The sequence below is a fragment of the Miscanthus floridulus genome, chromosome 2 (assembly GCF_019320115.1).
Source record: "Miscanthus floridulus cultivar M001 chromosome 2, ASM1932011v1, whole genome shotgun sequence".
In the NCBI taxonomy this organism is placed as follows: domain Eukaryota; kingdom Viridiplantae; phylum Streptophyta; class Magnoliopsida; order Poales; family Poaceae; genus Miscanthus; species Miscanthus floridulus.
The window spans coordinates 22,386,061-22,410,953 of NC_089581.1; the positions used below are offsets into that span (position 1 = coordinate 22,386,061).

The following is a 24,893-nucleotide window of genomic DNA, read 5'->3' on the forward strand; positions in this document are numbered from 1 at the left end:
GTCTTAAGACGCCCGCCACGGTAAATCTATTTACCGTGGCGGGCATATTATAAGGTCCGCCACGGTAAATAGTGGCCCAGCAGGCAGCCCATCTGGGCCCAATATCCGCTCATTGTATATATACCGAAAGTTAGGGTTTTACTCATCCCCGTTCACTCAATCAGTCGTCGCCCTCCCCTCTCTCTCAGTCCTTCCCCGTGCGGCGCTGCCCCTCCTCTCCCTCTCCCTCTCCATAGCCGGCAAGCAGGGCAGCGCCCCTCCCTCTTCTCTCACTCCCCCTCCCCATCCCCTCCACTATCTCACTGCTCCTCCACCCCATCCCCCGCAGCCACCTCCCCATGCCTCGCTCGATTCGATTCGGCCTGCGGGTAGCGGCTCCGATCCGTGCTGTGCCGTGTTGCTTCAGCATGTTCTTCCGATTTTTCTCCGGATCTTTGGTTACTGTTTTGATCGTTTTTCTTGGCGATTTGGATTGGGATTAGATGGGAGCAGGTGACGAGAACAAGACAGGGACATCAGAACCCTTTTCTGGGCGTGATAGACTAAGTCTTCAATGGGAATCTCTCTGATGCTTTTGGCTTCCCCAAAACCAAATCTCGTTTCTCTGTATTTTTTCCGAGATCTGTTTCTTCTTCCTGGTAATTGGCTACCGATGATGCATAACAAATGCACGTATTATCGGATTGTTCCATGACGATCTACAAATTGTCACTACCACTGAGGCAGACTTTTAGATCTGCAATCTGTTTTCTTTTGAATTTGATTAATTTGTTTGTTTTTTTTCTCTTTCTGGTTCTGTTTTCCTTTGGTCTGATAAGTTATCTCGAGCAAATTGCCTATGATGGTGTTAAATATACTTTGTAGCGTTTTCGCCGTGAAATAAACTTAAATCTGAGGCATTTGCAGTTCAATAATCGTTGTTGCATCCTATCAGTTCAATAATCTCGACGATCTTTTCTTCGTGTCATGCCCTCGTCGTCCACGACGTAGGTCCGGCCTCCTCTTCGTCCACGGCCGCGGATCCGGCCGATCTGCGCTCCCTGGCCGCAGATCCGGCGAGGTCGTCCTCCCTGGCCGCGGATCCGGCGAGGATGACCTCTTCGGCGGCGGATACGGCGAGGAGGAGACCCCGGCGGCGGATCCAGCGAGGTGCGGTGGCGCTGGTATTGGGCTGGGAACGGGCTCGTCGGTGGGCTCGAGAATGGGCTCACCGACGGGCTCTTGGTTTTTTTTTTGTTTTTTTAAATAATTTACCGCGGCGGGCACGTTATACCGCCCGCCGCGGTAAATCGGTTAACCGCGGCGGGCAAAGCCGCCCGCCGCGGTTAAGCCACGATTTACCGTGGCATCTAGGCCGCGGCGGACGGCTTTGCCCGCCGCGGGAAACAGAAAACGTCCGCCTCCAGTAAAGTTTGTGTAGTAGTGTCCTTTGCTGTAGTAAGGCTCTTTGTTACTCAACGAATGGAGTTTTCTGCAAATTGATACTCCAGTACGCTGGAATCAATGCAAACAAACCTGTTAACCAAATACAAATCGATCGAGTGCTATCATGGGGTCGGGATCATCTGCGTCGTCAGTGGGCAGCACGAGCTGCCCCCCGCCCCCGTCTTGCGATCATGGGTGCAACACGATGGCCCGCGCTGCGTGGTGGCGTCCACCACCGATCTCCTCGTCCTCGTCCTCGTCCTCCTCCTCGTCCTCGTCGCGCTCCCGGCCAGTGGCCCCGGCCTCGCACCCTGCGTCGCCGTGATCGCCAAGGTCACGAGCGCCGTGACCAGCAGCAACCTGCGCGTGCGCATCGAACACAGTGGTGTAGCGCGGACACCCATGCAAGCACAGCAACGTAGGACTGTAGGAGTACCAGCAAACACTGACTAGTTGGGTACGTCACGATCTCTAGCTAGATCTTTTTGGTTGGGCTTGGGCTCCTTCCTTGGCTTGTTCGTGATGAACTTAGCCGGAGGATGCATCATGCATGTGTATATATAAGCGCTAGGGGAAAGCACATGCATAACGGCAGTAGTCGGCAGGAAATAGGGTGTCATTTTTTCGGGCGATTTGTAAAAATGGGACTCGAAACATCGGTCGTTTACAGATTTGACACTGGACTCATATTCATAAACACAGATGGACCCACTTATCATCCATCCGAGTGTTATCATAATTAAGAAGTCAACCTTTCGAGTGCTATTTTTGCATTTTTTTTCCATTTTCCCGAGATCCTCGGTGAAGTACGCACGAAGCTTTCTCGGGTTATAGGCTTATAGCTAGTACGTATGATCCGGGCCATTTCGCGGTTGTTCCATTGCCATTGCCCTTGCCCTTGCTCTTGCTCTTGAACGCACACAATGCTGCAATGTCTCCTCGCCTGCACCTGCACCTCAGAAAGACACAACGTACGCATCGCGGGGTACTTACTGAGAGTTTTCATGGAATGGATGGAAACAACACCATGTGAAAAAAAAATATATCAGGTGATTGCTCTGTTCATTTGAGTTTATCCAGAACTACTTTTCAACTATAAAATAATATTTTTTTCACGATATTTCAATATAATTATCCACGTAAGCCAAATTTCAGCGTCAGCGAACAGCTGCTACGCCGGCCGGCGGAAAGGTGAAAGTTCAGTGACTGCGGCAACGGCCGGGCCCGCTCTCCCCGCGCTCGAGCTCATTCCCTTTAGAATCGTGGCCCAACAAACATTGCGCTGGGCCGACAGGCGGCGGCCACGCTGGTTAGGACCGGCCCAGTAACCCCAATAACATTGCGTTGTGGTGCGTGAGTGCGAAAGGCATCTTGCCTTCCCTTTTCTCCTCCCCTTTTCTCTCGCGCTCGCAGCGGCGGCGGCTGCTGCTTCTCCAGTTCTCCGTGTCCTGCTTCCCCGCAAGCTTGTCTCGTATTCGGCGCGCCGCCGGGAACACTCACGGCCTCCGCCCGAGCAGAGCGGAGCGTTCCGTCCGCGCCTCCGAGGAGTTCATTTCACGGTGCTGTTGTCCTACTCGTCCTTTTTCCCGTTTGGTTCGACTGGCCCGTTGATTCCTGCGTCTTTCGTTGGTAAGGAACCCTATATTTTCTGGGTCGACTGTTTCTGAGAGTTTATTTTGTGCCTAGAGCTATCGAATCCAAATCTCATACGTCCTTCTCCGATCCTTCCAGTTCGTTTCATTGTTCCGGATTTTTTTTTTTTTTTTTTTTTTTTTTTTTTTTTTTTTTGCAACGTGGTGAGTACTGAGTAACTATCTTCTAGTAGCAGCATAGCAGCAAGTCAGTTTACTAGTACTTTCTTTTTTGAGGTTCGGCTACTGATCAAAGCAGCTTGGAGTGATAAAAGTACTGAGGTCAGTGTCCACTGGTTCCGAGTTCCGACGGCCTGATAGTTGAAACCGAGATATTTTGAACCATGTGTCACTGTCGTGACTCGTGAGACAACACTAGGTCACTTCTGTTATGCTACTAATAATATATGGTACCAATAATATATGCAGTATATCTAGAAACATCTATGTTTGACAGCTTGCATGTGTATAGGGTGTACACAGTGTACTTGTACTAGCTGGTAAATTTGGTTCAGGGCTTAACAGCTTTGTGTACTACAGCAATTGTATTTTACAACAATTCAGAAGACAAGTTGTAGCATCACATGAATAATGGAGAGAGAGTTTCTTTTGATTAGTAGGCAGAGTTTTTGTCACTATTTGCAGTAATAATCAATGGTGTAATGTGCTTTGATGTTAATGTGTTCAGGCTAAGAGTGTCCTTGTCTTTGAAGTTTGAACTTACCTATAGAAGCACACTACCGTGGTGAGCCTGTAGAAATAGTTTTTCTTTAATCATGTCTCTACATTTTTCACTTGAGGAACTGTTTTGCATGAGTTTATTAGTAGCACTACCTTCCTGACATTTGAAATGATGGCACCGTAATCTTTGGGGTCACAAATAAATTGAGTGCCTTGTTCAAAAGAAATGATCTCCTATCATGATTGTTTTATCTTCTTTGCTTTGGCATGCTCAATCTCTCGTACACTTATATCTTTGCATCCCTTCTATAATTTCACGCTTGATTCCACATAACCCTGATTCCTAATTGATGTGCAGATCTCCCAAACTCTTTTAACAAGAAATAAAAAAAAATAAAAATCCTTTGGTTTGGGATGGCATCACCTGGCCAAATGACGGCAAGCAATCTGTTACGGACTGAAGGCTTTCCTGGAAATATGGTATACAGTCTATGAAATAACACAATTTATTTTTTGCTGGCATTAGCTTGTCCTTATGTTTGTTCTCTACATAGGGAAAAAGATGTGGTTTAATTCCTGCGAGAAGTCTTGGATCAAGAAGACTGCGAATGACTCAACATTGCTTCCATCAACAGCATATTTGTTGGCCACGTCTACAAAGAGTTATGACTCATAATATGCGATTGTCGTCATCTCCTGGGCAGTGGCATCCAAGGGGTTTGACAGTCCATTAGTTGAGAGACCTGATACTGTGTTGGATGTTGGAATTATTCACTTGTACCGTATACCATTTCTTCAAGAAAGTGAAACCATGGAGCTGCTCAGGAAAGTGAAGGCGAAGGTTTCTGCTAATATTGTTGATATACTGACTGAGCAGTGCTTCAACATTCAATTGGATAATCCACTCACTCCTGAGAAGCTTTCAACGCTTCATTGGCTCTTGGCAGAAACTTATGAACCTGAGAAGTTGCAAACTAGGAGCTTTCTGGAGGATGAAGTGTCTAGAAATTCTTGTAGTGTCATTGTTGAGGTTGGTCCCCGGATGACATTTTCAACAGCATTCTCGACCAATGCTGTCTCAATTTGTAAATCTCTCTCATTAGAAGTGACACGATTGGAGAGATCAAGAAGATACCTTTTGCGCCTTGAGCCTGGTAGTGACCCACTTGATGAAAGTCAGCTCAAAGAATTCGCTGCATTGGTTCATGATAGAATGACAGAGTGCATTTATCCCAAGAAGCTCACATCATTTCAATCAGATGTAGTTCCTGAACCTGTCCATGTTGTTCCAGTCATTGAAAGGGGAGAAGAAGCATTGGAAGAAATAAATGTGAAGATGGGACTTGCTTTTGATAAACAAGATATTGACTACTATACACACCTCTTCAGAGATGATATTAAACGCAATCCAACTACTGTGGAACTTTTTGATATTGCACAATCCAATAGCGAACATAGCAGACATTGGTTTTTTAATGGAAAGCTTGTAATAGACGGAGAGACCATGCCAACCACTTTGTTCCAGTTAGTGAAGAGTCCCCTGAAAGCCAACCCCAATAACTCTGTCATCGGATTCAAGGATAACTCGAGTGCAATAAAAGGATTCCCAGTAAATCAGCTACGCCCAACAATTCCGGGTTTCACTTCACCATTATCCATTATCATGCGTGAGCTAGATATTTTATTCACAGCAGAAACCCATAATTTTCCATGTGCTGTTGCACCATACCCTGGAGCTGAGACGGGTGCAGGTGGCCGTATAAGGGACACACATGCCACTGGGAAGGGTTCTTTTGTTGTTGCTTCCACTGCTGGTTACTGTGTTGGTAATCTTCGAATTGACAATTCAAATGCACCCTGGGAGGACCCTTCATTTTCTTACCCAGTGAATCTGGCCTCTCCATTGCAAATTCTTGTTGATGCTAGTGATGGTGCATCTGACTATGGGAACAAGTTTGGTGAGCCTCTAATTCAGGGATATACCAGAACATTTGGAATGAGGTTGCTAAATGGGGAGCGGCGTGAATGGTTGAAGCCTATAATGTTCAGTGGAGCTATAGGGCAAATTGACCATGCACACATATCAAAGGGTGACCCAGAAATTGGCATGCTAGTTGTGAAGATTGGTGGTCCAGCGTACAGAATTGGTATGGGCGGTGGTGCTGCCTCGAGTATGGTTAGTGGCCAGAACGATGCAGAGCTTGATTTCAACGCAGTACAGCGTGGAGATGCCGAGATGGCACAGAAATTGTATCGTGTAGTCAGGGCATGTGCAGAAATGGGAGAGAGCAATCCTATCATCAGCATCCATGATCAGGGTGCAGGAGGAAATTGTAATGTCGTGAAGGAAATAATATATCCCAAGGGAGCTGAAATTGATATCCGTTCAATTGTTGTTGGCGATCATACATTGTCGATCTTAGAGATATGGGGTGCTGAGTACCAGGAACAGGATGCACTACTTGTGAAACCTGAGAGCAGAAACCTGTTAGAATCTCTTTGTGAGAGGGAAAGAGTTTCAATGGCTGTCATTGGGAAAATTGATGGCTGTGGAAAAATTGTGTTGATTGATAGCGCTGCTGTGGAGCATTCCAAGCTGAATGGCCTCCCTCCTCCAACCCCTGTTGAAGAACTTGAGCTTGAAAAGGTTTTAGGAGATATGCCTCAGAAGACCTTCGAGTTCAGGCGTGTTTCTCAAGTCACAGAGCCTTTAGACATTGCACCTGGGGTGACACTACTAGATGCTCTGAAGCGAGTATTAAGGCTCCCATCCGTGTGTTCAAAACGTTTCTTGACCACTAAGGTTGATAGGTGTGTGACAGGTCTTGTTGCACAACAGCAGACAGTTGGGCCTCTCCAACTCCCGCTTGCTGATGTGGCTGTGATTGCACAGACATACACAGACCTAACAGGTGGTGCTTGCAGCATTGGAGAACAACCAATAAAGGGTTTGCTTAATCCTAAGGCCATGGCCAGACTTGCTGTTGGGGAGGCCTTGACTAATCTTGTTTGGGCTAAGGTTACATCACTTGCTGATGTCAAAGCAAGCGGGAATTGGATGTACGCTGCAAAGTTTGATGGCGAAGGTGCAGATATGTATGATGCAGCTGTTGCATTGGCTGACTGCATGATTGAACTTGGTATTGCAATAGATGGGGGAAAGGACAGTCTTTCCATGGCAGCTCAATGTGATGGTGAAGTCGTCAAGGCTCCTGGAAATCTGGTCATCAGTACTTACGTGACATGTCCTGATATAACATTGACAGTAACCCCTGATTTGAAGCTCGGTAAGGATGGAATTCTTCTGCATATTGATCTTGCTAAAGGAAATCGCCGTCTCGGTGGTTCTGCTCTTGCACAAGCATTTGATCAAATTGGAAATGACTGCCCGGACATTGATGATGTTCTGTACTTGAAGAAGGTATTTGAGGCCATTCAGGAATTGCTCAGTCAACGTCTTATTTCAGCAGGCCATGACATAAGTGATGGTGGCCTTATCGTGAGTGTTCTTGAGATGGCATTTGCTGGTAACTGTGGTTTTAAGCTTGACATAGACTTAGAAGATAGGAGCCTTATTGAAGGACTTTTTGCAGAGGAGCTTGGCCTCATTGTTGAAGTACACTCGAAATATCTCAACATCGTGAAGCAAAAGCTGGAAATAGCAGGCATTTCCGCTAATGTTATTGGAGAAGTTACTAGCTCACCAGAAATAGAAATTTTTGTTGATGGCAATCTGCATCTCAAGGAAAAAACTTCGGAACTCAGGGATCTGTGGGAGGAAACAAGCTTCCAGCTTGAGGAGTTACAACGTCTGAAATCTTGTGTCAAACTTGAGAAAGAAGGGCTAAAATGCAGGACATCACCATCATGGTCTCTGTCTTTTACCCCCAAATTCACAGATGGGAAACTGTTGACTGCTTCCTCGAAACCAAAGGTTGCCATCATTCGTGAAGAAGGGAGCAATGGGGACAGGGAAATGGCTGCTGCATTCCACACTGCTGGATTTGAACCATGGGATACTGCAATGTCAGACCTCTTGGCTGGGAAGTCTTCTCTGAAGGAGTTCCGTGGGATTGCGTTTGTTGGTGGTTTCAGCTATGCAGATGTGCTGGATTCAGCGAAAGGCTGGGCTGCATCAATCAGGTTTAACCAACCCCTCATTCAGCAATTCCAGGACTTCTACCATAGGCCAGACACTTTTAGCCTAGGAGTATGCAATGGTTGTCAGCTTATGGCTCTTCTTGGCTGGGTGCCAGGATCAGGTGTTGGAGGTTCTCTTGGTACAGGTGGAGATATGTCCCAGCCGAGGTTTATTCACAATGAATCTGGTCGTTTTGAGTGCCGGTTTACCAGTGTGTCCATTGGTGATTCTCCTGCTATTATGTTCAAAGGGATGGAAGGTTCCACCTTGGGTGTTTGGAGTGCTCATGGCGAGGGAAGAGCTTTCTTCCCAGATGAAAATGTTCTAGCTACTGTTGTGAAGTCTAATCTGGCTCCTGTGCGGTATTGTGATGATTCTAACAATATTACTGAGACTTATCCCTTCAATCCTAATGGTTCTCCACTAGGTATAGCAGCCCTTTGCTCACCTGATGGGAGGCACCTGGCTATGATGCCGCATCCAGAGCGTTGCTTCATGATGTGGCAATATCCATGGTATCCCAAGGAATGGCAGGTTGAGAAGAGTGGCCCCAGCCCTTGGCTGCGAATGTTCCAGAATGCTAGAGAATGGTGTTCATAGTGCAGGTAAATCAATCTTATGAGCTGTTTTCCACTTCAGTTTGTGGCACTCGGAATTCAATTTTAGTAGAACCTTAGCTTCCTGTGACACAGTGCACTGTCTCATTTCAGTAGAACAGAGGTTGTTATAGAAAGGAGAATGTTATTAACATGTCAAGTTCCATTTAATAGAACCTTATTCTTCTTGCCAGTATTCTGTCAAAGAAGAACCTTATTCTTTTTTAAGTACACTTTTTGAACCTTTGGAAGCTGTAGAGAAGCCGTCTATTCGATGGAACTCTTCAATAGATTCGGTGACCCAGTTAGCCTGGCTGTCAGACAGTTACAAGTTAGCAAAACCATCAATTAGTTCAAAATGCCTAATACACTTAAGCTTTTATTCTAACTTAACTTGGCTACTTTGTGTATGATTTTAAAGCTTATTTGCACTTACTGAGCACTTTATGCTCTGGTATCGAAATGTTTTGTTGCATCAGTTGACCTTTCTTGCTCGTTTCCAGTGTTCTGTTTGGTGCATCTTCCCATATTATGCTTACTAGTTCTTTTTTCCAAACATTATGATTTTGCAGGGCAGCTTCCTGCTGCTAGGATGTAGTCACCGAGGCACCAGCTGTTACGAGTATATGGATGATTGGTGGTTGTATGGCCCCATTTGATGACCCCTTTTTGGCAGAATAAATGTGTTTTGACCATCAAATACATTATCTTGTAATAAATGTGTCAAAATTGAAATTTTGAAAATGGAGAACTGTCTGGTTTTCGCTAGTCGGCGAGGGCCCAAATCTTGAGTCCACTTCCTGATGATGGTTGTCAATGACACTATGAATACCCCATCCTGCTATCCATGGATCAGCATGTCATTGCTTGTACTTTTTCTTGCATAAGATTAAATCTACTTATTCGTCCGGTACTCGGGTGACCTTTCATTCGTGCACTCGCTACTGGCTTCCCAAGCAACGTGGAGAATGCTTATCGTGCTATCTCAATTTATCGATGCTTCTGCGCTGTTTGCCTATCTCAATTTATCGATGCTTCTGCGCTGTTTGCCTGAAGACGCATGAGTGTGAACTGGCACAACCAGAACCATCTTGGTATGCATGTTGATTGACGCCAGATAAGGGAGAGGCAAATAAAGTGATGACTAGGAAACGTTGAAACTACTATTCACATAATATAAGCTATTACTACTTATGGTTTGCAAAGAAATTTTTTTCTTTTATCATAACTCACTTTTATTTTCTCTCCCTCTTCTTTTTTTTAGTATGGATTATCTTCTCTCTCCCCAAGCATATGTAGTTTTTGTAAGCCATTATGAAAAGTGTAGAGCATCTACTTTTTTTATCCGATCCTACATGGCATTTGTGGCTACTGGTAAAAAAGCAGCGTTGGAAAAGCCCTAAGTTTTATTTTTGAGCAACACCACTCTCTTTATTCAAATAGGATTGTACATATTACACACACCATCAGGTGGATTCAAGAACCACACATGCCACCCTACCTCGGCATGGATCGAGCTACGAGCTATTCTATGAGCATCGGTGTTTGAGTCCCTATGCTCATGTACAAACTCGACACTACTAAAAGTTGCCTTCCTCGCATTGATCTCCCGGATAACTTGTCCATATATCCTGAGATCACCTTGTCGGATGCTCTTCACCACGTTCAGACAGTCACTGGCCAATCTGAAACTATCAGCTTGTAAGTCTGCAACTAGAGCCATCCCTTCTCTGCACGCGATAGACTCCATCTCCTCCGGAACAACAATGCCCCGAAGGACCAACGCTGAGGCGCCCATAAAACACCCATCCTCGTCTCTCACTATTGTTGCTGCCTAAGCCATGGATACATTCTTGGACAAAGTTGCATCAACATTGATTTTAATGAAACCTGAGGGGGGTACGATCGATGTCGTACGCCGTTCACGCACCCGAGCATGTGGCCGCTGCACATGCACCTCCTCTCCTAATTCCGACACAAGCTTATCCACAAAATTATGTGTCGATAGAGGACTTTGATAAACATTCTCATGAATTGCCTTCCACCGTGCATACCAAATAGCCCGCAACGTGATTGCCACTCTAACGACATCCTCTTGTGGTAAGATCTCTGTCATGATATCCATCCAAGGCTTAGCATCATTCTCCAAAATTTCACTCAGGAGCTCCACTGTCTCTTCCTTCTCCAGTGTCCAAATGCATCTCGCCATAATACATTCCAACAGAGAGTGTCTCCACGAATCTTCCATCCCACAGAAGAAGCAGGCACTGAACAGTGCCATCTTCCTAGGGTGAAGTACGTCTCCAATCGGCAGCGAGTGCTTTCGCTAACCTCCAGAGAAAAATACGGATTTTTGAGGGAACTTTCACCTTCCACAGCGACATCCATTCCCTCGCATCCGCTCGATGATCTGATCAGCCTGCATTATTCCTCGCAGCCGGGTCGTGCTGCTCCCTTCGACGAACCAACATATAATACGCTGAGCGTACCGAGAAGCTACCCATTTGTCAAAGTGCCAAACCCAAAAATCCTCCTGCCTTCTCGTACATAAAGGGATATTAGCAACGTCATCGCGTCGAGAGGGGTGAATAACTCCTCTAGCATGTCACTTTTCCACGCCGCTTTAGCTTGATTGATTAGTTCACTGACGAACTGAGGTTGGTTTGGTTTAGCTAGCCTGATAGGGCATCCCAAATTTTCCAATAGTAGCCAATTCGTAGTCCAGATTGCCGTCTTTTCTCCCATGCCTATGCGTTTTATCAAGCCCTCCTTTAGCACTTCGCGTCCATCAACAACGGACCGCCATATGCGTGACGGGGAGGAACAAAGATCGGCCTCCAGAAAATCCCGCCTCCCTGGATAGTAGACAACTTTTAGAACTCTAGCACTCAGGGAGTTTGGTTCTTGTAATATCCTCCAAGCTTGCTTCGCTAGCAAAGCGAGATTAAATAGCACCATGTCTCGAAAGCCCAATCTGCCAATAGATTTAGGCTTGATCATCTGGTCCCAGGCAACCCAACATGTCTTTCTCTTGCCATCCTTACAGCCCCACCAAAAATTCCTCATCAAACTGGTTAAATGCTCACAAAGACCCTTTGGTAGTCTGAAATAAGACATAGAATAGGTTGGAACAGCCTGCGCCACTGCTTTTATTAAGATCTCCTATCCGCCCGTAGACAAGCACTGTTCCAACCATCCCTCAACCCTACTCCAAACCTGGTCCTTCAAATATTTAAAGGCCCCGTTTGTAGCAGTCCCAACATTTGAAGGCAAACCAAGATATTTTTCACTCAAAGCCTCATTATAAACCTCCATCTCGTTCTTGATAACATTGGGGATTTGCTGCCTGACGCCCTTTGCAAAGTGTATGGATGATTGCTCCATATCGATTCTTTGTCCCAACGTTGAGCAATACGATTGTAAGACCCCCTTCATCCACAAGGCATTCTCCCAATTTGCTCGAAATTGGATCGCCTTGTCGTATACCGCATGTTGGTCTGAAACTTTCAAGTTTGTCACCATTAAATAAAACTAAAAATGAAACCGACCTAACAAACCTCAAGATTGTGTCCACCCAACGATGATGGAAACCAAGATGGCGCATTATCGCATCGAGATATTTCCATTCGACTCGATCATATGCCTTCTTCATGTCTAGCTTCATAGCACAGGATCTCAGATCACTTGCTCGTTTCTGCTTCATAAAATGCAGGCACTCATGATGAGGCGGCCAGGGACAAAGGCCGATTGCTCCTCGGAAATAATTTCAGACAAGAAAATCTTCAACCTATTCGCCAACACCTTGGATGCAATTTTATATATAACATTGCACAGGCTAATGGGTCGAAATTGACCAATTTCCTCTGGACTGCCACTTTCAGGATCAGAATGATCAAAGTTTCATTGACGCCCATTGGCTCCTCCTCACCATTAAGAAGCTTCAGCACCGTGGCTGTCACTTCTTTGCCACAAAGCTCCCAATGTCACTGAAAGAAGTGCGCCGGAAAACCATCGAGACCTGGTGCTTTTGTCAGAAACATTTGGAACAAAGCATCCTTTACCTCCCCCTCCTTGTAGGGATCAAGTAGGGTCCTATTCATTTCAGGTGTTACCTTAACTAGAATAGTAGATAGCACCTCTTCCGTATTATCCGTACCCTTAGAAGCAAACAAATTGCTATAGAAATTGGTGACAATTGCCCGGAGCTCAAGATCAACCTTGGTAAACTGCCCATCTGGCTTCCTTAGTCGTGAAATCTTGTTTCTGCTTCTTCTCCGGCTCGCCCTCAGATGGAAGAACTGGGTGTTCTTGTCTCCAGCTGTCAACCACAAAACTCGAGATCTCTGCCTCCACATAATTTCCTCATGGTGGTTAAGCTCTTGAATTCGCTCAACCAACTTCAATTCCTACTAGGAAGGGCCCAACCGTCCCGGATCTGACTGCATCTCCTCTCGTTTCTTGTTTAATTTCTAGAGCTCATGTCGTACTTGACCAAAGGTTGTGCGCTCCCAAATAGACACGTGCCCCGACACACCTTTCAGCTTCTCCTACAGCTTGCTCAGTGATTTTGCCTTGCCTTCCCGTTGCCAGGAGTCTGCTGAAAAATCCGGGTGTCTCCCACATTTGTTCATATGTGAACCATTTACCCTGCCGTTGCCTGGTAACCGCCAGTCTCCACTCTAGGAGAATCGGCCCATGGTCTGAAGCAGCAACTACCAAATGCTGAACTTTTGCCTGAGAAAATATGTTGCACCAATCCACGGTGGTGAGACCGTAGTCCAAACGGACACGATAATACGAGCCTCCCGCCACCTTCCTTTCGAAGGTCCAATTGCGGCCCTCAAAGCCGAGGTCATTGAGGCCACATACGTCGACCATCTCTCAGAAGCCCTTGATCTAAGCTCTGCTCCTTTCTTGAACGCCTATGTGCTCTGATTGATGTTGTCGGGTTCATAAACCGGGGGTCCCTCGTGGATTGACTTCCCAACAAAGGCTCGGCCCAAGCAGACAACGCGCAACTCATGGGCCGGCCCAAGTATCTAAATGATAGGCCAGAAGGGTGATCCAATCACTGACCGGAAGGTTTGGCCGAGGAGGAACGACGCCTGTTTTTTGACTCTGGCCCACCTCTCCGATCGGAGCGCTCGCTTCGGTCTCTAGCTAGCCTCTGGATGGCCTCTCCGACAGGAAGGCCTGGCCAAAGCACTACTTCCGACTTCGGCCCGCGTCTCCGATCGGGGATGTGCCAAACCCCTGCTCACTGCTCTTCTCTGACTGATGCGATCAGAGCCGACTGGGACCAACTGACAGGGGACGCCCACTCGGTAAGGACTAGGGAACCGACGGAGAAAGTAAGGCAGGGTGCACAAGTCAAACCGTAATACCAGGGACCATACCCTGTGCACCTGCCAGGTAGTACCCTGTGACCCTTCTAGCACGACGGAACCTAAGCAGTACTGTAGGCGCCGATATTTTCCCCTACAGTATTGTGGGTGCCATTAACTCCCATACGGTAAGGCTCCCCGCACATGCCTCTGGGCATCAATAGTGTTGTGGGCGCTGGCATTAATCGTACCAGGAGAACATGGTAAAACCCTTTGCATGTCTCCAGGTATCAACAGTGTGGCAGGTGCCGACGTCTGCCATACCCAAAGAAGACAACACAACCTCCCACATGGATCTGACATTCAACAGTATTGTGGGCACCTACCATTGTCTTGTACCCATCGCCGTGGGCAACAAGACTTAGCAGCGAACATACTCCCTCCCTCTCACTTATAAGGCCATCCCCTTCATCTATAAAAGAAGATGCGCTCTCTTCCAACAGATAGATAAGTTCATTCAGATCGATCAAGTTCACTACTACACAACAGCAGAACCACCAGGTTCAAACCATGAGCATACGCTCGGACACTTAGCTCATAGCGGGGCTCCCGTCACTCTTGGCCCTTCCGACCGGACCTCTTGTACCCCCATCTTTCTCATTCTCGTTTGTAACCCCACTACAAACTTCGAGCACCTAGGCTCAGGAATAAAGTCACCGACTAACTCAAACTGGATGTAGGGCACGTTGTCTAAACCAGTATAAACCCTATGTCATTGAGTGCTAGGCCACCTCCGATCACAACGTACGGCAAAACTACAAATATTTACGTGTTGGTCACTTTCTGCACCGACAGTTGGCGTCGTCCGTGGGGAACACGCTGTACGTTCAACACTTTTTGGTCATCGGATGGCCCACTTTTCTGCCACCTTTGCCATGGCGGGCTCAGGCGATACGTCTCACTTCGGCTCACTGGAGTTTCCTGCACTCCCACCTGTTGGGATGTGGGTTCCACCCGTCTCTGAGCCGTCCCTATCCTTTCTCTTTGGAAGCCTGGACTTCATCGCCGACCGGCTCGGCGTACTACACCTCCACGAGGAGGCACTTGTTCCGGCGCCCGTCGGAGGGGCACCCTCCATCGGCTCCGGGATGCATGACGACTTCAACGACAAGGCATCTGCGCTTCATTCTGAGCAAACTCTCTGCTCAAACTCCGCTATGAGTAATGTACATGCTGTTATTTACTTGCTATTCTCTATCTTCCGCCGATTATCCAGAGGGACCCTGTTGTCCCTGCCGCGACCGCCATGCGACCGGTTCCCCTACGGCCTCGTGTTGCCCGCGAACGCGTACGCCCGGGGGCTCCAAAGGATGCCGGCGCCGCCCCCTCTCACGCCTGAATTTGTGGGGATGGTGAGCTATGCTTCTACCTGTTTCCTTGACCTCATGGATGACGATGTTGAGAGTGACGGCGCCAGCATCGGTGATGTGGCGCCTAGCCACCGTCCATCCCGGGAGTGCGCTATGGCAGATGCCCCAGGATAGCCACCGGTGGTAATGGAGTCCTTGCAGACTCACACCCCTCCAGACCCTCGTGTGGAGACCCCCACGCTCACACAGGAGCACGACGAGGAGCTACAACAACAGCGGCTAAATCAGCCGCTGACGGCGCCAGCGCGCTCGACTCCCCACATTGCGCTCCGTGCGCATAAACCGGTGAGCGACGCCTGGGGTCACGCCCATTGGGTCTAGCGCAGCACCATGGACAGGAGGAACGATCCCCCATAGTTCGCTTAGGCCAATCAGAACATCGCCACTATGGCAATGCTTCTGCGTGACCTCATGGATGACGACCCCTAGGAACAGGCGATCCACCGGAACCTCTGGGCACTAGTGGAGACCACCGCCGTTCAACAGGCAGAGAGCTCCGCATCATGACACCGACTCGTGGCCTCTCTCCCCACCAGGGGAGTGGGGACGCACCAGACGAATCACTCCACCCGCTCACCGCTATAGTCGCCAAGCATGGCACAGGAAGACGCATCTCCGCCTCGTCTTGACTTGGCGACCGCTCCACACCGACCACCTGTACACGAGCGGCTCAGGCTAAACCGAGACGCTCATAGCAGCGATTGAAGTCCTAGCCCATATGGCCCAGGACCATAGGCCTTTGTCTGATGCATCCAGCGAGCACCGCTCCCACAACGCTCTAATGGAGGCCGAGGCAAAGGCAAGGCCAAGCGCCAGGATTAGGACAAGGGCCCCTCCATGCAGAGGGAGAAAAAGAACAAAAAAAAGATCGCCATCGATCGGCCAACTCCACGTTGGTCGCCACGGCTAATCACACAGGCAAGCAGCCCCAACAGGACCTTCCGGGTCACTTCAACAAGCTCATCGAGAGCCTGTGCACCAACCACGCCTACCCCATCAAACACCTCTACAAGGACTGCGAGCTCCTCAAGTGCCTTCTGCGATAGGCCGGCGGACCAAAGGAAGAAAAAGGCGAAGAAGCAGCGGCCAAGAAAGGGGGCGTAGCGGGCAAGGATCCGGACGACTGAAGGTCGAGGTGATCCGATCGGACGCCTACCGACTGAAGAACGACAACGACGACATTCTCACCAACGCTTGGAACAGCTATGTCATTTTCTTCCCCTAAAATTAAGTCTTACCATTGTTTACTTAATGTTTGCTCCTATAAAAGCGCCCTGACCCGAACACTTTTGGCTTGGGTCGCTCGGGGGCTCCACGGGGGTGCACTACTACCTCTCTTTTCGTTTACTATCATATGGTGAAACTCCTTCCTACCTGAACAAAAGGGTAGTTCGTTCCTTTAAATTACCTTACGTAGCTTTGCTTTAAAATATTCCGACCGATCGCACCCCGCCTCTACCTACGGTTACGAGCAGCTGAGCCTCGCTAGCCACGCCTAGGCTCCTAAGGTTGCAGCCTATGGGATGAATGGGCAAGTACAAAAAAGAAAGAATAAAAAACAAAATTATGCTAAGGTAAAACTAAGGAATGAAAGGGACAAGCTTCCCCGAACGGAGTGACTCCATCATAAAAAACGAAACCGATTGTAGTCATTGAGTACACAAGAACGTTTACACGGGGGCTCCCCCATGAACTTAACTTTATACATCCGCTAAACTACTTATACTTTACAAGCTATTGGGGCAGCCCGACGACATCTGCTGTTGATGCGACCGGCGAAGGCACGGGCTGCTCACTCCCCGGCAGGACGACATCCGGCTCGGTTGAAGGTGGGGCGATATCCACTTCCGACCTAGGCTCCGTGCCATCCACAGGCTAGGCGACGTCCCCCCGGCGCACGCTTCTAGCCATGTCCTCACGGCGGGCATCCATCACCCACTGCACAGAGACTTGCTAGGCCACCAACCTTGCGTGCGGCAGCAAGCTCTCCCCGAGCGATTGGATGTCCTCCGTGCTCAAGCCGTTGGCATACCCGCTGTAGATTGTGGTGAAGTCTAGGTTTGGGTGGTACGTCACCACCGAAGTCAACACCCCTAACGCTCCGTAGAACAGCCCATGTGTGATGAAGGCCCAGACCTCATCTAGGACCTCCGCTAGCTGGATGGCGGGTGCGCTAGTACTTGGCGCTGACCCGAAGACCTCTGAGATGACGAGCTAGGCAACATTGCGAATCTAGTGAAGTTCCCCCTCGAGGGCACGTCGCTCCTCAAGGGACTTGGCCAGCACCTCCACATTCTGGCCAAATGTCACCTTGACCGTCTCCAGGCCCTGCCCCAACGACTTCACCTTTCCGCCCAGCTCTGGAAGAAGGGCGACAAGCTCAGAAACAAGCTAAAGGAAGAAACCAACATGATGAAAAACAGAGAAGGTACGTACCGAGGTGGAAGTTCTTGAGGGTGGAGAGTCCCTCCGCCTGTTGGGCCACCTGCTCACGTAGCCAGGCGTTCGCCTCCTCCGTCCTCATCACTCAGCCCTAGAGCGCAAGCACTTCCTGGTCTGTCTCCGATCGGGCCTTTCGCTCTGACTCCTGGGCCTTTTGCGCCAACTCTAGGGCATTCCACTCTGACTCTAGGGCATTCCGCTTTGACTCAAGGGTCTCTAGGGATTTTTAGAGCACCGCCTCGGTGTCTGCCAGAGATTTCCGTAGCCCCGCCTCAGCCTCCGCCTGGTGGGCCTTTGCCGCCTCAAGCCCCTGCTTGGCAGTGGTCGCCCGCTCCACCTCACGCTCCTCCTTCACCCGCACCGTGGTCACCTCAGCCGCCTGGTCCTAGGACTCGCGGCAGACAGACTCCAACTGATGCTCAAGCTTGGCCATCTAGGCATGCTCCATCTGGAGGAAACAGGACTTGCGGGATGACATCTCCTGTAGACCCTACAAAAATAAGAAGCAAGCATGCTGAGGCCACCAACAAGAGACTAAGAGGTCAAGGACAAACATGGGAAACTCACCTCCACGGTGAGCTATAGGTCGACCTTGACCAGCTGCTAGGCAGACTTAACCCGCTCCTGGGCGTCCTCGAGCTTCACCGACAGCTTGGCAAGATCAGACTCCATGGCAAGTCCTTTTCCCCCAAGGATGTCCCAGAGCTGACACTCCAGGGAATCCCGAAGGACAAATTGAACCTTTGACGGGTCCTCAAAGTAGGGCCACTCCAGGTCACCCTTCTCTAGCCTACCGGAGGGCCTAGCCTCCGACCTATGGCAGAACAGCCTAATCTAATGCCTCCCAGGAGTGCTTGTCTTCCATTAGACACTAAGCACTTGGAGAAGAACACTAAATTACTCAGCTCCGTCGGGCACACCCCAGGGGAGAACCCGAAAATCCACATTTTTGCCATCAGGATCACAAATGAGAGAATAAAGCTTACATCATTTAACCATTTCTTACATCACTTTTAGTACAACATCAGAGTATAATATTTATTTACCATAACAGTGGAATGTAATTATATTATCAGAGTTATGAACAATTTAATGTAACAGCGAAATATAAACATGTTGTCAGAATTACAGCGGAAATAAATATCTATTCATGACATGTTGAAGTATTGATATATAGCAACTATGACAACAGATTATAAACTTTCATTTATAAAAACGTCTGGTGAGAGTTATAAATAACAACTACGATCGCAGCGTAAAGGAATCCTCGTTGAGCCCACCAGGAGGTATCCACACACAAGGGTCAGCTCTAGCATCCACCTGTCACCTGCAACAGGGGGAATAAAATCCTGAGTACTCAATTGTTCTTAGCAAGACTTACCTGATAGGAGAAAAGAAAGACTCCAAGGATATGCAAGGCTATCTGGCTTGTGGGTTTATTGCATTTGCAGGAAGCATTACTAAGCATGCGTCCTTATATTGGATTTTTATTAATAGCCGCATTGGTTCATTAACTAACCATTCTATGTAAGCACATGTACTACTTTCAAGCAGATGGTAAGCAATCAGACTTCCTTTTTCCATCTTCCATTCTTTAGTTCTTACTACGATGCTCAACCGTAGACAAGCCGTACCGTATTTCCCAGCGATTCACGAATCAATGCCCCCAGCTGGGTACCCCGAAAACACACGCCCCGCTTGTACCCTAGGCATAAGCAGGACCAACCCATCACTCTCCTGTCTCGGGTGTCTAGGTCCCCATCCAAACTGGGACTCCAAGCCCCTGACCCTGAGTCCCAGATTCAGTGCGATGCAAGGACCTACTCCACCAAAATAAAACCCTGACAGTCGATCCGGAAAGAGCCAGATCCACGACAAGAGAGCAACAAGTCTTCCAAGCGCCCATACCCAAGTATGTGCTCGGGATAATAAGTCTATGACTTGCCTAGAGCCTTATGCAATGACCGGTCCTTAATTGACACAGACCGGGAAATCAGTGTAACCAAGCCATGCCCCGCGTCCATGGCGACACAACCTCTTACACCCACCAATACCCAAACCATATCCCTGCCCGGTCACCATTTATCATTTTCACCATTTATATTTTTCCAAGTGATAATAATATAGTAATATATTTTCTATCTCTCGCGAGTAACAGACAATCACTCGACTTCTACCGGAGTCCTATAGCATAGCATTCTACGCGATCCTGTCATACTAGTAAGACTCATAGGACAAAAAAATATATGCAAGTGGGTTTCATTCAACTCCTTTAAACTTAATGCACAAATATAATTTAAACTACAGAAAGTAGGGGTTATGCACCGGGGCTTGCCTGGGTAAGATATATATTAAAAAGTTAGTATCTGCATCGTCGGATCATCCACCATCAACTGAACAGAAAGCCCATTGCATCACCTCCTAGAGAGAATACCATGACACCATCCTCGGATTCCCAATCATCCTTCAATTGATCCGTTGCCCCATCATCGTACCTATATGATATGCATTGATGCAAATGCATAGATTTAAATAATCAACGACATGCGAATTTGCTTAGAAACCCGATCATGCATCACAAGCTAACGAGATAGCTCGAACGCTAGCCTACGTACCCCTGTTGTCGCATAAGGCGTTATCAAACCCAAATCATTTCTTTATTTTATTCTATCAATTTAATCATTATTCAAAATAAGACATCATTATCTATTTAGCAAACTAATTATTCCAGAGCTACAAAAATTATAGTGAGTACCTAATATTGCTAGGGATCTACTATAGAAATTTCAGATCCAACGCTATTACTAATTTACCATAGAAATTCCTACCAGCTCTCCTTTTAACAATATTAAGCATTTTAAAATATGTAGAGCAACCCTAAAAACATACCGAGCCTAGGTGAGCAAAATACACTACTAGGTGGATCATGATTTTAGAAACTCAATAAAACTAGTTTGGTATTTTTATGATTTATCTATGATTTACTATGAATTTTACAAGTTTATTTATGAAACTAAATTAACAGATGCTTTAGAAATCTAAAAGGGCCAGCAGCTAATTATTCGGCCCAACTCGGAAATCCGTGCACGTGGCCCAGGTGGTTGCGCGACCAGCAGGCCCATGCACGGCTTAGGCGGGCGGGGCGCACGGCCCAGCAAACCGGCCTGGCGTGGCCTGCCCAGGCAGGCGGGGCGCGAGCGAACCAAGGCACAGCGCGCGGCCCAGCCAGGCGGCATGAGGCCGGCCCAGGTAGGTGAACATGGTCCAACGTGAAGTGGTGGCGGTTCATTTTGCGAGAAAACCCCTATATTTTCCGTAAATTACTCCGCGGTACTAACGTACTATTCACGTGAGTATAGTATTTTGCGTAAAGAACCCTGTATAAAATATTTTCTTGGATTTATACCCTTGCTCACCATTTCTCAAAGCAGAGCACGGCACGGGGAGGGGCACGGCGACTGGCGGCTATAGCACGGCGGGGGAGCAGTTGCCCATGACAGCGTCGTGGTGCGGCGGAGTGGAACGGCGCGACCACCCGGCCTAGGCGGGTGCTGCAGCACATGGGCGCGGCAGTAGCGGACCGAGGGCACACGTGGGCGGCGTGCCGCTATGGCACGACACCAGCACAGCGTGGCCCCGATGAGCGTGGCCATGGCGGAGACACGTCATGGACCGAGGACGTGCGTGCGTGGGAAAGCCGAGCGACGGGGCGGCTATAGTGAGACGCGCGTCTGCAACCGGTCTGAAGCAGGGAAGGAAAAGGACGGCGCTCACGCGTGGTGCGGCGTTCCAAGCGCGGGACTGTGCTCCAGGCACGGTGTGGAGTTGCGGTGCCGGCAGGACGGCTCCGTGCAGCAGGCGGCCTGCTCAGAAGAGCAGCGCGCGTGGTGGAGGCAGGGCAACGGTGGGCGCAAGCGCACGGACAGGGGCACGGGCGACCAGATGTGGCATGTCAGCCTAGCACGCAACTGCGGGCAGCCGCAGGACCGAGGGGCGCAGGCGCGGTGGTTGAGCTCGGTGCGGTCGGACTGGCGATGTGCTGTGGCTCAGACAGAGCAGCAGGTAGCGAGGCGACGCCATGGGGGGAGGCAGGAGCTGGATCGCAGGTCCAGCGTGGGAAGACCGGGGCGGCGTGTGCTCACCCACGGGGATGGGCCAGCACCGGCGGGGGAACAGAAGGAGGACGGCGCTGTAGAAACGAGGCAGCACAGTGGGGAAAAATAGGCAGGAGCTGTGACGCCCTTTCGACAGTAGAGAAGAACAAGGAGGTAGAAAAGCAGCACGCGGGAATCAGGAGATAGACAGAGACAGGCCACGGCAGGCAAGACAAGCCATAGCAGGCAGGGACAAGCTGAGCCAGTCAAGGAGACGCGTGTGGGTTCGGCCAACTCCATCAACGCAGGGACAGCGCGGCGTGCTACGGTAGCATTGCAGAGCGACGGGACAACGGAGGTAGTGGCTCCTCGACAGTGCCTGCTCGACTGGTGCTCATAAAGACTCAGATGCGACGCATGAGAGAGATTGACACTGACGCAGGTAAACGGACCATGTCATGGTGCTGAGCAAGGCAAAGCCACGATATGAGACGTGACAGTAATAAATGCCAGGCAACGAGCACGCTATACGCTAGAAAAATAAACGAAGCTGTTGCGTTCTCTCTCTCTCTCGTCAGTTCATGCTTATCAAAATAAACCCATGAGTATATATATATATATTAATGACTTTTATTCTATTTATAAAAGTTGCTCGTCATGCTGAACCTTAAAGAACAAATCGTTCGATATCTATTGGCTAGATCTGTTGCCCGATATTTCCTAAATATCTTCCCGCACTGAGAATTTGACTTGGGCGTTGAGTCGAGTTCACGCAACTAAGTCACACATGATTCACTCATCATGTCGAGTACGTTTTAAATTAAGAACCCAAGAAACTCGTTTCAAAAATTTTACTTAGGCCTAAATCGCGATGATAGACAAGCTCGTACCACCAGGGGTGTTACACGACCGAACCACCACCAGTTCCTATGATGGTGCTGGCAGCTCCACCACGCCATCCGCTTCATTGTCTGAAGGGATCTCCACCACCTCGGCTTCACAGGCCATCGACGGGTGTTCCGACACCGTCCCGGCCACATCTCCCTTCGGCGCCTTTAGCTCCAACCACGAGGGTGAGCCGTGTAGCCCTCCACCCGATGAGGCAGGGAGCTCGGTCTCCCTCTCCTCTTTCACCATAGCCAGTGGAGGAGAGGCCACAAGGGACACCTCCACCGAAGCCCCCGTACTAGCAACCGACCTAGGGAGCATCACCCTCGGAAGGGAAGGGCTCGCTGCCACCACCTTGTTCCCCCCGCCGCTCACCGCGGCATGCTGTAGGGTGGGCTTCCAAACCTCCTGCATGGGAGTTGGGGTGATGCTCAACCCCATCATCGTTCGACCGCTGACAAAAAGTACAGGTCAGTCATACTCCAAAAAGACTCAACACCAAGATCGAAAAGAAACAAAGAAAAACATACTGGGAGGTAAGAGACACGACTCTGAAACCAAGACCCGGCGTCGATGGGCCCGTAGGGTGAGGACCGCTCCTGGACTGTGCCCCGTGCCCCCTCACTTCAGCCGGGGGCGGAGTCATCCAAACCGGCTCCTGCCCAGCCTACGGGTCACCAACCCCTTCAGCTTGGGATGCGCCGACCGAGGCAGCAGGCGGGGCATCCTCCCACTGCAAGTCACTCGCTGGCGCCGGTCCTGGCGATGCGCGGGTGCAAGCCCGCTCCTCAGACTGCCTGGCTTGCTCAATCGCGTCCGCGGTAGGTGGGGACAAAACCAGCGACGCCACTAAAGGGTGCGGTAACCGCGTCCGCTTCGCCTCCTGCTCATCGCCAATAGACGTCGCCGTAGGGTCATGACGCTCCGCCAAGGTCGCAACGACCTCCCGGCCTTCCTCCTCCTCAGAGAAAATCATGTCATCCACCTCTGTGGAATCCTCTGACTCGACGTCGCTCTTATTTTCCCCGGTCTTCATGCACTGGGTGATCTCCTTCTCCTTCTTATACTTCCACCGAGCCACCTCGGCTTTCTTCTTCTTCTTCCTAGCATCCGCTGCCTCCTTCTAGGCAGCCTGCTGGGCCACGCCCTCTGGCCCCTTCAAAAGGTGCGGTCGGGACTTGTAAGCATCAAGTCCCTACGAAATAGGCGATTCAAAATAAAGAAAGCAGGAAAGCAAAGGGGAAAAGAACACAAAGTAAAGAGAGAGGAGCATACCAATTTAGACACCACTGAGGTGTTGAGAGGTCCGGGCTTTCCATTGACCCTCTCTTTGGGCTTCAGCTGCAGCATCCGGTCGAGGTGACTCCAGACCTCATCGCCCAGCAGCTCCTCCAGCGACGCACGATCAGGGTCTGATGAGCCGGCGTACCTCCACATCGGTCGCACCCTCTCCACTAATGGAGCAACCCGATGGCGGTAGAGGGTGTGGAACACCCGCACCCCATCAAGGTCGCACCGCACGAGCTTCTGGTGCTTTGCATTGATGATCTCCACCTTCTTCTTCTCCCGATGGGAAGGGCTCCACGACCAACTATCCTGCCTCTCTAGCCTCCCACCGATGAACGCCGGGAACGACACCTCCACCGGGTTCCTGATATAAAACCACTCCCCATGCCACCCTCGGTTGGAGTCACTAGGGATGTACGTGGGATACGAGCCCCCCGTGCTCGGTTTTCTCTACAGGGTGAATCCCCCATTGGCGTGGCCTTGGGCAGATTCCCCATAGGCAAAGTTCGCCCAGAGAAAAGTCACCGAAAGAAGTCTACGTGCGGCTCCATCCCAAGGAAGGCCTCATAGATGGTGACGAAGCCGGTGATATGCAGCACCCCCATCGGATTGAGGTGTTGTAGCTCCAGACCCCACTCATTAAGGAGCCCACGCAGGAACCAGTGTGCAGGGTATCCTAATCCGCGCTTGTGGAAGGCTAGGAAGGAGACCACCTCGCCGGGACAAGGTTGTGAAACATCCTTCCTCCCAGGAGCCCTCCAGTGCGCCACCTCCTTCGATGGAAGAAACCCCTTCATGGCAAAGAACTCCAACACTGTGATAGAACTACCCAATTTATACAAGATCAAGTACGGTTGTCCCCGCTAACACGTTGACACACCCATACTTTCACTCATATAAACCCGGTAGTCCGCCGAGTGTCCCGAAAGACCTCGGTAAATCAACATCACAACC

At 49.4% G+C, this 24,893-nt stretch overlaps 3 non-coding genes and 1 pseudogene across 3 annotated transcripts; all 4 read left to right on the plus strand.

The window, feature by feature from the left end:
• Nucleotides 1–485: 485 nt before the first annotated feature.
• On the plus strand, nucleotides 486–575 carry LOC136541083 (small nucleolar RNA R44/J54/Z268 family). Its single transcript, XR_010780184.1, has one exon. It is a non-coding gene; the product is annotated as a small nucleolar RNA R44/J54/Z268 family (small nucleolar RNA).
• Nucleotides 576–647: 72 nt separating this feature from the next.
• On the plus strand, nucleotides 648–725 carry LOC136541128 (small nucleolar RNA snoR122). Its single transcript, XR_010780224.1, has one exon. It is a non-coding gene; the product is annotated as a small nucleolar RNA snoR122 (small nucleolar RNA).
• A 104-nt stretch (nucleotides 726–829) lies between these two features.
• LOC136541080 (small nucleolar RNA Z267) lies at nucleotides 830–903 on the plus strand. Its single transcript, XR_010780183.1, has one exon. It is a non-coding gene; the product is annotated as a small nucleolar RNA Z267 (small nucleolar RNA).
• A 2,302-nt stretch (nucleotides 904–3,205) lies between these two features.
• LOC136519758 (probable phosphoribosylformylglycinamidine synthase, chloroplastic/mitochondrial) lies at nucleotides 3,206–9,374 on the plus strand (annotated as a pseudogene).
• Nucleotides 9,375–24,893: the final 15,519 nt, after the last annotated feature.